Genomic DNA, 14,310 nt, shown 5'->3' with positions numbered 1-14,310 from the left:
TGGTGGTTGCTGCCACCCCAGTCCACTGCCTCACACTGCTGCGGCTCGAGTCCTTTTTGGCAGCCTTTACCGAAGTTCCCCTGCCAGCAGCCTCCCCCTCTTGACTGCAGATCTCCTCGCTCCCGCCAGCCTCTCCCCCGCTTGGTCTGCGCACAGCCTCTTCCTCCCGCCCTAGCCAGCTGCTTTACTCGCCTTTCTTCAGGCTGCTCCCTCTCCTTTCCTCCCCAGCCCTTCTCCAAGCTCCCACAGCGCGGTTCTTTCAGGCGCCCCCGCCGTCTCTGGCCCGGTGTTTTGTTAACATCCGGACCACCTCTCCGGGGTCCCAGTGTGTACCTGTTTCCACCAGACAGAACATCTTTGGGAAGTGAGCATTTTCCTCGTGCTTTGTATTTGACTAGATTTCCCTCACGCTCCCACCCTTTGCCTTCCCCGCGAGCCCAAAAGGCGGGATGTAATGATGGAAGAGAGAATTCAGGGAGAAAACAGGCCACATGCTTGGTTGGTGGGCCCCAGCAAAGTTTTGGACGCTCAGGACTTGCCAGCTCAGGCTTTTTAAACTTGGCCTGCTGGCAACAGACCCGAGCCCCCAAGCAGCGCACAGTGACCCGGGCGCTCCCTCAGATTCCCAGCGTCTGTTCGACTACGGACGACGGTCGCCCACCGGGACAAGGCCTGGGCAGCTCCCCAGCCCATACCGAAGTCCGCAGCCTGAGCCCCAGCCAGTCCCCGGCAGGGGAGGGGCGCACTTGTTTCTAGGTGCTCGGAGGAAGGTGGGCGAGACGAAAGAATGGAGCCGCCCAGGTTCTTGCGTGCCTGTCTCGAGGATAAGGGGTGGGTGGCATGTTAAAGACCACGTCTCAATTCAGGGCCCTTCTCCCGGGCTGTCTACTTTCAGTGCGCGGTACAGAGGCAGTTCCCCTTTACCAGCCGTCTCCTTTAAGAAGCGTGCGCGTGAGAGTCGGGTTGTGTGAGTGTGTTCGTGTGCAGATGTGTGTGTGTGTGTGTGTGTCTGTGTGTGTATGTGTGTGCGCGCGCGCGCGCCGAGGGCCCAAGAGTCAGGCAGACCCCGGGAAGGAGGAGTTATGTAGATTACGGATGAACGTTCTGGAGGGGAGCGAGGAGAGGAGGGAAGGAGAAGCAGAGGCGAGAGAGCGAGGAGCGGCCGAGGCCCTTCCCGCAGAAGCAGGAGGCGGTAGCGGCGGCGGAGGAGTGGGCGGTGGAGGAGGAGGAGGACGCACCCTCTGGAGGCGGCGGCGGCTGCTGCGGCTGCGACTCGGTTCTTTGAGCCGGAACCGCCGGTGAACTTGGGCGCCACGTTCCCGGCCGCGGGCCCACGAGGATGGTGAATGCGAGCTGCTGCTGACTCTACCTCAGCCGCTGCTTCTCTGGGGCTGCCGAGCGCGGGGGGCCTCTGTCTCCTCCCCTTGCCGGGCTGTGGGTGAACCTGCAGGATCCTTACCCACCCGGAGGACTTTTGAAAGGAAACCAGGGAGGGAGGGAAAGGGAGAGAGGGAGAAAACGAAAGGGATCTCGTCCATCCATTGAAGCACAGTTCACTATGATCTTACTCACATTCAGCACTGGAAGACGGTTGGATTTCGTGCATCATTCGGGGGTATTTTACTTGCAAACCTTGCTTTGGATTTTATGTGCTACCGTCTGCGGAACGGAGCAGTATTTCAATGTGGAGGTAAGAATACGAGGGCTTTCTTCCTTCCCCCTTGCCTGGGCTGCTCCCTGAAACATATCGTTCACTCGTCAGATCCTTGTAGCTCACAGCAGCCAGGGTCTCAACACATTGTTTCCCTTCCAGCCGCCAAGACCCGTGTTGAGTTTCCCTGTCTTAGGTGATGGATGCGCGTGAGACTGAGAATCCGTTATCCCCAGCAGCACAAAGCACCGTGCTGCGCGCTCAAAGACACAATTGTAGCCGATCCATGCTTCTTATCAAGGAAAGAGGCGAAGACCTAGAAGACCTACATATAGCAAACGTGTAGTTTCATAAAAGCAGTTTGAGTTTATAATAAATAAACTGCTCGGGAAACACAGAATTCATTGCTTGGCATAATGTGCTGCCTTGGTATTGTTCCTGAAATCTTTTTCCCTGTGTTTTGTGCCTAACAAAGGAGGTTAAAAATCAAAGAATCTAGAGGAGAGCGTGGGAATACTTGATATCTTTAATAACATTACTTTGTGATAAAACACTTGACTAGACAGAGTCTTTTTCTCATTTAGACATAACTTAATACACTGTAACTAGATCTGGCTACACAGAGGACATGAAATCCATCTCTTGAAGTGTTTTCGCTTCCCCTCCCCCGCCAATTGCAAATAAATGTGGCCCAATGTAATAGTTCTGAGGTGTGTCTTACAATTTGATTTCACACTCTCATGGCAAAACGTAGAGGATTTAGACTGTCATTTGCTTTACTTTGATAGCTTTGGGAACAGACAGACACAAAGCAAAAGGGAACTTAAGGATAACGACTTGTCAGACCTTTGCCAAAGTACTTTTCCTGTCATCAACTCAGCACTAAAGCCAGTAACATGCAATAAATCAATGGAAGCTTGTATACACCTGGGCTCTAACCAGTTTATCACCTACACGGTGGAATACAAAGACAATAAGAGGGTCTTAGTAAAATATATTCCTTTTGGTTAGATCTTCTGTCACCTCAAAAGAATTATGATTAAGTCTCTGAAGAATAATGTGATATTTTTCCCCTATATTGTTGATTCTTTAAAGCTTATTTTCATTTTGTTGGGTGTGTGTGTTTACACAACAGCAGAACCTGTTGCACAGTATTTGAACGTGTTTCATGTAACAGATTTATATACAAAGTGTGCATAATAAATGCCATATGTGAGGGCATATTCTGAATATACTTCTCTGTATAAACTGTTCTTAGTACTACATGTAATAAGTGATGGTTAATAGAGAAACAAAGTATTTGAAAAAGTAAGAACCATTATCAAGAGTTAAGTTTATAGATATTAAGTATGATTATATTACACCAAAACCCTAATTCAAACCAAAACTGTTTAACCCTTTGAAAAATACAACTTTGTTTTTCTGAATAAAAGAGATGGATAGGTAAGTCTGGTTAGTCCAGACTTTTCTTGGTTGCAAATTTGAACTGTTGGAATTGTACACCACAGATGGATTTTTGTTTCTAACGTTTAAATCAAGAGATAATTTAATGTGGAAATGAAAAAAAAGTAAGCAGTTCATAGACTAGAGGAATGAAAGTGGCAAGCTGTTATTTATAAGGTTATAAACAGAAGGGCCTGTTGCTTCAGATTGGTCGTGGTGGTGATGGTGGTGATGTGGGGTGTGGGGGAGGTGTTAAAAGTAGGGGCTAGTTTTTATCTTGCTCAATCTGAAGAGGGAGGGAGAGCCTGGATTCATGGCCACCTGCTTTGGGAAAGTCTTAGATTTGCTTTCAGAGATTATTGGGATAACATAAGTGTATTGATGATCATTAGCTTTCCTTTTTGAGCCTAAATGAAATGTGTGTGTATTTCTTCATAGTTTGAATCCCTCAATCAGTTCAATAAGATATTATTATGGGAGAAAAAGTTATGATTTTGCTAAAAAATATTGTATTTTGAATTTCTGTAATTTCTTCTCTTTCTTCAAGACACATGTTAAAAATTGTCCATGGAAAAGAGAGGGTTTTTTCTTCCATTTTTAGAGTATTTAACTTATTCCATCCATATTTATTACACAGTGCAAAGATTTAATTATGAAAGATAAGAGGCGTGTGCCATCTGAGACCTTAAAAAGGGTATTTGATACAAAGGAGATTTTCTAATTATTTAAAGCAGATTATGTTTCAGACTTTTTAAGCATTTGAACATATCCTTAGTTGTGTTTATATACTTATTGGTGTGTAATGATAACCTCCTTTTTTTAAAATCATAAAAATAGCTGCTAGGTAATTCAACATACTATAAAGAACAAGGATGACAGGATATTTTGTGACATGAATTTCTGCCTGATTCACTTTTATTAGATGCTTCTTTTTGGTAGGAATCACTAATGGGAAGAATAGTCCATCACATCTTCAGAAAAGGCATTTATATTGTGTTGCACATTCTGATTGCAAAACATAAACTGAGACTGCTTTATTTGACTGATTCTTAAAGACAGTCTTAAAATAAACAGTAATGGTATCAATCATGCATGAAGCTCATATGATCATAATTTTTTTTTCTAGAAAGCACACTAAGTTATTATAGTTGGAACGAAGCTTCTAAGAGATGCTTTTTATGCTGACAACTGAGATTACAATGCTTTATTCCTCGCTGAGCTTCACAATTGGTGGGACCCCTATACTTTTCATTTCTACAATTTAAGGTTTAAAAACCTATGTTCCCTCCCCACCTAGGTGGGAGGGAGTTGGGTAGAGGTATTCATGTTAACTCTTTCCTGTCTGATTTTGAAAGTATAAATATTGGAAAATTTTAATTATTAGAGCAGGAGATATTTGTTAATATGCTGATGAAAGCCTATTACAGAGAAGGAGTGCATTTTGTTTGTTTGTTTTTGTATTTAAGAAGCAAAAAGGAACATCTCTTACAGATAAGAAGAAGGGTAAGACACTACCAGAAGCAGTACTATGGAAGGGATTCAATAAATTCCCCTCCTTATATATTTCTGGTAGAACACTGTTTAATGCTAAAATTTCACTATACATTTGTTTAAAGATTTTTGTATATCACTGGATCCATTTTTTGGAGTACGCCTTTCAGTATGTAATCATTAGCATGATGCAAAGGAGGTACATTGCTAATATTAACTAAAACTCAAACACTGCTGTCATTGGACAGCAGTCTGAATCAGACGTGTTCATTGGTCAGAAGAGGCTAAATTGTTAGCAAAGAATCATGATTTAATCTGTATATTCTAAAAAGTCATTTTGTCTCTAAAATAATTTTCTTGTTGTAGTGGGGATTCTCATGATCCTGAGACTCCTTTATTTTTTTTTTAACACTGCAAACACTTTTGTCATGAAATTAAGACAGAATATAGTTCATAATCAATAACTTTCATCATCAACTTTCATAGTTTGTCAAGTGTTAAATATTTATGGGAACATATTCTTTAATTTTTTAAAGAATAGCACACATTTCTAGTGAGAAAAATATTTTAAGCCAATTTAATGGTAAAATAAAAGCATGTGATACTCTGAATGATGCACACATCAAAGCATGAGAAGATGAATTTTGGTGACAAAAATAACTTGATAAAACAAAAATTGATTTTGTTCATTTCTTTGTTAAAGAAAGAAGAGAGATTCTAGGTTTCAGAAGGCTGTTTTATGACAAATACTATGAATTGTGAGTGCAACCCTCCTACATTTTTCTTGCAGTGTTTAACTGATTTAGTATTTGTTCACCTTTGTCAGGTTTATCTGAATCTACCTAAAAGTTCAGAGTTTCCTTGGATTAGCTTTGTACTGCATATCATCTTAGCAGGAATTAGTGGTGAGACATTTCAGAGATAAAAAATTATATTTTACAGATTTTAAAATGTCAGATGTTGGGATCTTTTCTCATATCTCTTATTTTCTACTTGCTTAAATAATCAAATGCATTAATGTATTTGCTCATGGAAGGATGGTGACAACGTGATCTGGTCAGTCTCCTTGAGTAAGGGATTCTGACTACATTCCATAATTTTCCATTGTAGTAATTATATACTGATCAATAGCAGGGGCTATTGACCTTGAGTAAGGGATTCCGTCTCCTTGAGCAAGGGATTCTGACTACATCCTATAATTCTCCATTGTAGCAATTTTATACTGGTCAATAGCAGGGGCTGCATAACTGATTCACAAAGGTTTTTAAACTGCAGCAACATTCCATGCTTTGGAATCCCAAGTTTGCTGGCCATTCAGAATATCATAAGAGCCAAGAACTCTGACCAAGAGGCCAGAAGACTCACTAGTCCTCAGGTTCTTCAGCTTTTCCTGTGTGTTCCATCTTAACTGTGCATTTCTCTGTTCAGAATTGCTTGGTCAGGCTGTCCAAATCTAGGGTTATTCATGAAATCCTTACTAATGAGCCTATACCAGTGAGGTAGATTGTCTCATACTACCCCTGAGAAATCCACAGAGAATAACCATCCAAGTCCATCCCTTTGTACAGCTGGGTTTTCACTTTCAGTCTCTTCATCCCTATCAAGTAAGAATAGAGTTGGGTTCAATAACAGCTTTTTAATCTCTAGAGTCAGGTTACAAGTGATAGATTTAAAGTTTATACTTTTTCTTATTCATGCTATTTCAGGTGATTAACATAAGAAAAAATTAATGCACTTGTTCAGTGGTATAATTATTTTCTCTTAAGTTGGATTAATCAATTATTTTATGTAAATTTATTTTTCTGCCTGACCTACCTCAAGGTACTACTCAAAATGTACCTGTTCATAATATTTGGTAAATGACGAACTGAAATTATTTCTGGACCAAAAAAGGACATTGAACATTTAAATCAATTAGTTAAATTTGTTCAGTGTCAAAAGAGAAAGACTGATTTCATTGTGCATCTTCAGGAGCTTTCTGACCCTTCAGCACATATATTTCAAATTAAGAAAGTCATTTTTCATGTTACTTTCCATCACAATTCATTTTAAATATCTGTGAATGTAATTATATTCATCAAATAATTTTTTTTATTGTGGTATAGTATAGTGATTAAGAGCATGAATTCTGATTACTCACCCATAAAAAAGAATGAAATAATGCCATTTGCAGCAACATGGATAGACCTAGAAATTATTATACTAAGTGAAGCAAATCACAGAGAAAGACAAATATCATATGGTATCACTTATATATGGAATCTAAAAAATGATACAAATGAACTTATTTACAAAACAGAAACAGACATAGAAATTCAATTTATCATTACCAAAAGGGAAAGGAAGGGGGAGGGATAAATTAGGAGTCTGATATTAATAGATACTACCATATATAAAATAGATAAACAACAAGGACCTACTGTATAGCACAGGGAACTATATTTGATATCTTGTAATAACCTATAATGGAAAAGAATCCGAAATGGAACATATATATATATATATATATATATATATATATATATATATATATAAAATTGAATCACTTTGCTGTAGATCAGAAACTAATACAACATTGTAAATCAACTATACTTAAATTTAAAGAAAAAAAAAAAGAGCTCATATTTTGTCACCAGATTGCCTGGATTTTAATCCCAGCCCTTTTACTTGCAAGTTAATTGTTAAGTCAATAACAGGCAAGATAACCTCTGTGAGCCTCAGTGTACATATCTGTAAAATGGAGATACTAACAGTACTTGTATCATAGGGGTTGTTCTGCTGATTAAATGAATACATGTATATCATATTAGGTAGATAGATAGTGGACAGACAGGAACATGCCTTCTCATAGTTAAATACTCCATACTATATTGTTAGTAAAAATAAATGCTGATTCAAAGGTATGATAGCATCTAATTACAGAAAGTCTATCAGGTTAGGATATACCAGCTGGTCTAGGAAGATTTTATTTTAATACTTTTTAATTTTTACAAAATGTAATATACTGAAAGTCAACCAAGCTAACGTCAGTACATTTTCTTCCTGTGGGTTTTCCTTAGTTTAGTTCAGGAATGTGATTTTCACATTTTGTCTCATCATCTGTTACTATCATAGAATGTCAAGTTCAGCTCACACCTTCTTTTATAAGACTGAATTTGCTGAAATCTGTTTATCTTTTCTTCTAATACCATGGAAAAGAAATAGGCCTTTATGATTCAATGAGCCTGTTTATTTTAACTGGCTCAATGCCCAAGTGCTTCCTATTCACATTAGGAGTAGGATTTGATATATAATTTAGACCAGCTCTATGTTATACCCCAAATTCAGACCATAAAATAGGTATTTTTTTCTTTTAGTTAATAAGGGAAGGAGGAGGATGGGCAGAAAATGATATTAAAATGGTTTATTCAATGACCAAGAAATTTAAAATAAAATAACTTGTGCATGTAACATTGGGAATAGAAGATAGCTAGCAATATAGTATAATGTAGCCCTAGGACAGAGGGTCAAGGGACGTGGCCTTTAACTTTGGTTCTTATACTAACATAGCCTTGATCTTTGGCAAAATGACAATTGAACTAACCTGTCACTAAGGCCATTTCCAAATTTGAAGTTCTATCGTATGAACCTCCAAGCTTTAATTTATATAGCCAAAAGGAGAAAATGTACATATTTGTCCTGTAAATTTTGGGGCAACTGGCTAACAAATGTTCAGAGTTTTTCTTTCTGAAGTGCCTATCATGAAGAAATACAGGATGTACAACTTAAATCTAACATTTGTTATCTTCTGTAGTGACACAGGGTGTTCCATTTTGGAAACTATCCTAGCCTTCTGCTGAGTAGTAAAAACACTGGCAGCAAATTATATGTAATTTTAAAATCAATTTTTTGCCAAGGTAGCAAACTTTAAAAATTTAATGTTAAAAACATGGCTTGATGTTATTTTGAAAAATGTGTGTCATCTACAAATTGTACTTCAATCATAAAAAGGCAAGTTGGAATGAAATCAAAAGTTTTTGGGGGGAGGGTCTCAAAATTCAAATCCATCTATATCTATATATAAAAAATATACACACATTTTATAGTGAAATGAAGTACTTATACTGTATGTCCCTTTTGCCCACCGTGGAAAATAATTTTGGCGCCTGGCTCTTTGAGGGTTATTTTTGTTCTTCACAACACATTTGATTTTGAACGTGAAAAATCAGACTGCATTTGTTTTATGAAATATGCAGCTATGCAAACAGCAAAAATATTCCAGGTTAAAAGGGTAAACTACTAAATTAAAATATGTGACACTCAACTTGTTTTCTTTTGCCTTCTTTCCTTGGGAAAGTCATTTATAGATTTTGAGGTTATTCATGTAATCATATTTGATTGTTGCTTCCTATCATTTAGCACTCTGAATAGATGTTCTTTGTCTTAGTGTCTCACCACTACCATTTGGCATTGTGCATCCTTGGGTTTGGATCAGTGGAATATCTTGATGAGCCACATAACAAGTTTAGGCAAGAGAGTAAGAGTAATCCCACTATAGGCTCCTAATCTTTGATTGTGACTTGTGGGTGTAGTATATAAAAGGAGGCTAGAGGGAGCTATTGAGCCGTTTAAAGATTCCAATGGTAGAACTTGGTGTAAAAATCAAGGGCAGTAGGTGCAATTAGATGTCTTAAAATGAATCATAGCCAATCATAGAGAGCTTAAGGAAATCAATGAACTATTCACAATTTAATGTGTGACTTAGGTTTACTAATAGCCACTTGGTACCGGTTATTACATATTTGATGAACTAAGAAGGAAATGAACACTTCTGGGGGAGTTTGGGAGGAGTTCTGGGCATGACAATATGACAAAGATTGTTACAATGTAGGACGGCTTTATATCTCCTTTTTAAGTGTAGAATAGGTCAGACACTATACATCGTAGTAACTGTAGATGCTTTTGGTATTCTCATTTTAACTAAAATGAAAATGAAATAATTGTAGTCTTACAGAGTAGAGGTGGGATAAATCTAATTTGATTATGCCTTTTAGATATATAGCAAAAATCCACTTTTAAACGCTTGTCAGACTGTTATTTTATTTTTTAATGTTTACCAGGGGAATTTATTGAATAAATATTTTTTGATGAAAGCATATTTTAAAATATAGGTTTTACCTCTTTATCTTTTAAAAATATGTAAGAAATAAGCCACAAAAGTGTCAAATAGTGCTTTACATTTAATAGGAACCTCAAATATGTTTTCAGTTGACCAGATTAGTGGGGATTAAAAAGGGGGCAGTCACTAATGTATTGGGGAATGCCGATATTTAATTAAGATATTATAATCCACTTACAAGCATTATTCAGATTTTTTAAAGTCTTTAATTTAGTCAATTAAGTGAAATATGGATATATGAAGTAAGCCGTGGCCCCACAGACAGATATTCTCAGGAGAGATAGTCCTTAGAGTGATGTATTCAAATGACCAAATAAACTACTCAATGGGATGGAATTTTACAGTATTTGTTTTAGTCATGCTCAAGTTATGGGGGAATAAACTGCCATTGTTTTAAGGAAGCTGGATACTTTTATGAACTTTATTTCATGTCCCCATGTTGCATGCACCTGAGGTGATGTCAGTGGAATACAGGCCTGTGCCTCTGCAGGTCCTGATGCAGTCAGACCCTAAGTGACATCAGTGGAAGAATTTTTTCCATGGGAAATTTTCACTCTTGAATTCATATCATGTGTTAATAGTTTCTCATTGTTTATAGCAATTAGAAATTTGAATTTGTTTTAGGTTTCTAATGTCTGTGTATTCATTCTCTCTTTAAACAATTGCAAGCCAGTTCCTTCTTGTGGTCCTACTTTTTCTTCTAGTTGGAGTCTTGAGGGACTTTTTATTCTAGATATATTACAGGACACCAAGCTTGGAAATTGGGTAAAATTTTACAAGAAGCCACATTTTTTACTCTTCCCTCTTTCATTTTGAATAAGGCAGAATAAATTCAAAGAACTTCCAGAGTCAAATGTACACTCAATGATTTATATGAAATTGATAACCAACTTACAAAAACTCACTCCCAGTTACAGATAAAACTCTTTTGGACATCTGTGTGTTTTAATATTACAACAGCTCTATTCATAGAACTTGCTAACTTCCTCCTGTATGTAGATGGAGTGAAATCGTTTGTTAGTCCCGTGAACTAGAACAGTCTTTGCCTTATTTTGACCATTCATAAAATGGATTTGTGATCTTTATTGCTTGTCTATAGCACAGGTTTTGTAATGACGGCATTGAGACAATCCCAAGCAATCTCTTTCTTAGGTAAGAAAAGGGTATATCTCAGTTTTTGGGTTTTTTTTTTTCATTCCTGCAGATAACCGGGAATATAGAAACAATTATGTGCCAGCATTATATTCTAATTAGACAAGGTCCAAATAACCAGTAGAATAGAAATACCTGGAATTGATTTCACTGAACACCTTATTTTAATGATAAGAAAAACAGAGTTAATTATCACTGGTTGAGCATTTGCTATGTGCCTGATAGTGTTCTAAGTGCTTCATATATTTTAACTCAATTAAATTTTATTACAATCTTGTGAGATAGCACTACTATTTCTCTTTCACAGATGAGGAATCTGAGGCAAGGAGAGGTTGAGGAACTTGCCAAGGCCACCTACCCCTGAATTTTCCTGAAGTGGAATAGCCCAGAATCAAAGCAAGCAGGTTGGCTATGGAGCCCAGGGTCCTAACCAAGTAAATACAAGCAAGAAATAACTCCCAGGTTCCCAGTAGGGACAGAGTAGTCCAGTTCCATTGCTCACATCTTTTATATTCCAAACTGGAAAGAAATAATTGACATGCATAAAGAAAATGCTAGGTCTATCCTAGTATAGAGACTTACCTGGAGTAAAAACTTAACAGACTGTTGTTGATTTGATTTGTTGATTCAAGAGTGATTATTTGGTGCTCAATATAAATTTACTGTTTAATACCCTTTATGATTTTTTACTTATAGAAAATTGGTAACCTATGTTAAATTGCATATAATACTAAATGTGGCATAATCTTAATTATATGTAACATTAAATTAATCATAATATCTCATTCCTCAGCTATTTGTCATGTTGCATGTTGTCACATTAAATGTGACTTACAAAGGTTTTAGGAAGATTTGATTACATTCCAAGATGAAAAGAGTAGAACATGTAAAGAAAAACCTGTTAGATCTGTGTTCCAGTGCCCTGCTGGGGAAGAATATGTATGTATATGGCTGCTGACTGGCATGAGTTCTGGTGCTTGTTATTTTTATATATTGCTTTGATCGGGTAGAAGCTACAAGGAAACAGATAAATTTGATCATTTCTAATATACTTCTTTATTTTAATGTAAAAAAGAACTTACTCAGAGGTAGATCATTTCAGAGGTGGATGAGGTGCCTCAGAACTCGCTGTTTGAGAATAGGCCTGCTATCTGGTTATTGTCTTTATTGTAGAGGCAATGGAAACTTCATCTTGGTGGTTGACCTAAGGATGTTTTAAAAATTCTTCAGTCCTTAAGATTGTTGCTGTATATAGCTTTCAAGGCTCCCTTAGTTCATTTATTAACCTTTTAAGGAAAGACTATTTCTAAACTAATTTACAAAGGTAACTTTATAAAACATTCTCAGTGTTAAGTATCCATTCATGTATCTCTCACTTTCTCTATAGGCAGTATATCATAATGGCTATACACAAGAACTTTGGAAGGAATGCTTAAAAATCTTAGCTGTGTCACCAAAGCTCTGTGAACTTGAGTGAGCCAAGTTACTATTTATTTCCTCATGTGTAAAATAGAGGTAATAATACTCAACTCAAGGGTTGTTCTGAGATTAAAGAGGTAAAGGATAATGGGTCAAGATAAGTAATAGCCTTCTGATTTACTATCCCCTGCTGAAATAAACAAACAAACAAACAAAAGACAAACATATGAAACAGTGGTTTTTAAATCACTGGACATCAGGTAGTGAAGGACAGTCATCCCCGAAAGATGGGAAACAAACAAGATGAGCCCTATGATTATATCAATTTAGTTCATAGAGAGGGTTTCCAGGTGATAGTACAGGGAAGGCAGAACCAGGTTGAGCCACACAGGCTCCTTGAGTTAAGGAGATGAAGCTGGGAGTATGGAGAAACCAAGGAGTTTAGAATTCACAGGTCAGAATACCAGAAAGGAGAATTCTACAGAGAGAGAGTACTGAAGATCTGAAGAGCATTTCCCTTGATTATTCAATTAAGAAGTGATCTGCACATTCCTGTGAAGTAACTAGTGGAGGCCAGAGAAAGAATCAACCAACAGGATCAGAGGGGACCATGCCTGGAGATCACACAGGGCTGGGAATAGTGCCCATTCTCACCAGCCACACTGGAAAACCTCATCATTTACAGGGTGTTGGGTAGAGTACTCAGAAGCATCTTGCTCCAGTAGTGGGAAAAAAAAATCCCTGGACTGAAAACTGCTCTAGTTATGCTTAAAAAGTCTTAAAAGCAAGACCTTGAAGGATCAAACTTTTTCTAAGTGACTAAACTGTTTTTCACAACAAAACTCAATAAGACATATGGGAATACAAAAATCCAGCACTCAACAAGTTAACATTCGCAGTGTCTGACATCCAATAATAAAAAAATTACCAAGCACGCAAAAAAGCAGGAAGACACAATACATAAAGAGGAGAAATATCAACCTGTCTAAACTTTCCTCCTTCAATGATTTCCATCACTTGGCACCACCTACCACATGTGTGTTCATGCGAGAAAAGTGGGCACCAACCCCCCAACTTCCTGCCCCTCACTCGTTACTTCTAATCAGTTGTCATTTTTTTTTTTTTTCCCTATAACATGCATCTTTGGTCTGTTCATTTCTCATATGTACTTGGCTACAGCCCTACTTTGAGCCTCTATATACAGTCTGGACATACTGTATTATCCCATGGTCTGTACAACCTCTCATGATCAGACCCCACCCCTCTTTCTAGCCTCATAGCTCAAAGTTTATCTACTGAGTCCTGTGATTTAGCACAGCACTCAAACTAAAGATCCCTGTACAGGCCTAAAATTATTGAAAACCCCCAAAAGTTTTTATTGTGTGATTTTTATCTGTCTATGTTTATAGTTCTAGACAAATAAACCTGAGAAAGTTTAAAAATATTTATTTAGAAATTCGTGTAAAACAATAATAATTAACTTAATATATTAACATAGATAACATATTTTTATGAAAAGCACATTTTACAAAAGAGCAATAGTAAGAAAAAAAGATATTGTTTTACTTTTCTCCAAATACCTTTAATATCTGGATTAACAAAAGATAGCTGGATTCTCATATTTGTTTCTTTTATTTTAACCATTTTTAAATTGAAGTATAGTTAATTTACAAACTGCTCTGTTAGTTTCAGCTGTACAGAAAATTGATTCAGTCATATATATATATATATATATATATATATATATGTATATAATTCTTTTTCAGATTATTTTCAATTATAGGTTATTACAAGGTATTGAATATAGTTCCCTATAGTATACAGTAGGTCCTTGTTGTTTATTTTTTATATAGTAGTGTGTGTATGTTAATCCCAAGCTCCTAATATATCTCTCCCCCTACTCTTAAGCTATCCTCTTTGGTAACCATAAGTTTGTTTTCTTTGTCCGTGAGTCTACTTCTGTCTTGTAAATAAGTTCATTTGTATCATTTTTTAG

The 14,310-nt window shown here is 37.1% G+C and overlaps 1 long non-coding RNA gene across 1 annotated transcript; it reads left to right on the top strand.

Moving 5' to 3' along the window:
• The first annotated feature begins 1,092 nt into the window (after positions 1 to 1,092).
• Positions 1,093 to 2,351, top strand: LOC308610468. The gene is made up of 2 exons (XR_014014557.1): positions 1,093 to 1,690; positions 1,814 to 2,351. It is a non-coding gene; the product is annotated as an uncharacterized lncRNA (long non-coding RNA).
• The last annotated feature ends 11,959 nt before the right edge of the window (positions 2,352 to 14,310 follow it).

Source organism: Mesoplodon bidens (assembly GCF_964165515.1).
Source record: "Mesoplodon bidens genome assembly, contig: HAP1_SCAFFOLD_1478, whole genome shotgun sequence".
Taxonomy (NCBI): Eukaryota; Metazoa; Chordata; class Mammalia; order Artiodactyla; family Ziphiidae; genus Mesoplodon; species Mesoplodon bidens.
The sequence above is the reverse complement of the archived record's forward strand: the minus strand, read 5'-3'. Positions and strand labels throughout refer to the sequence as shown.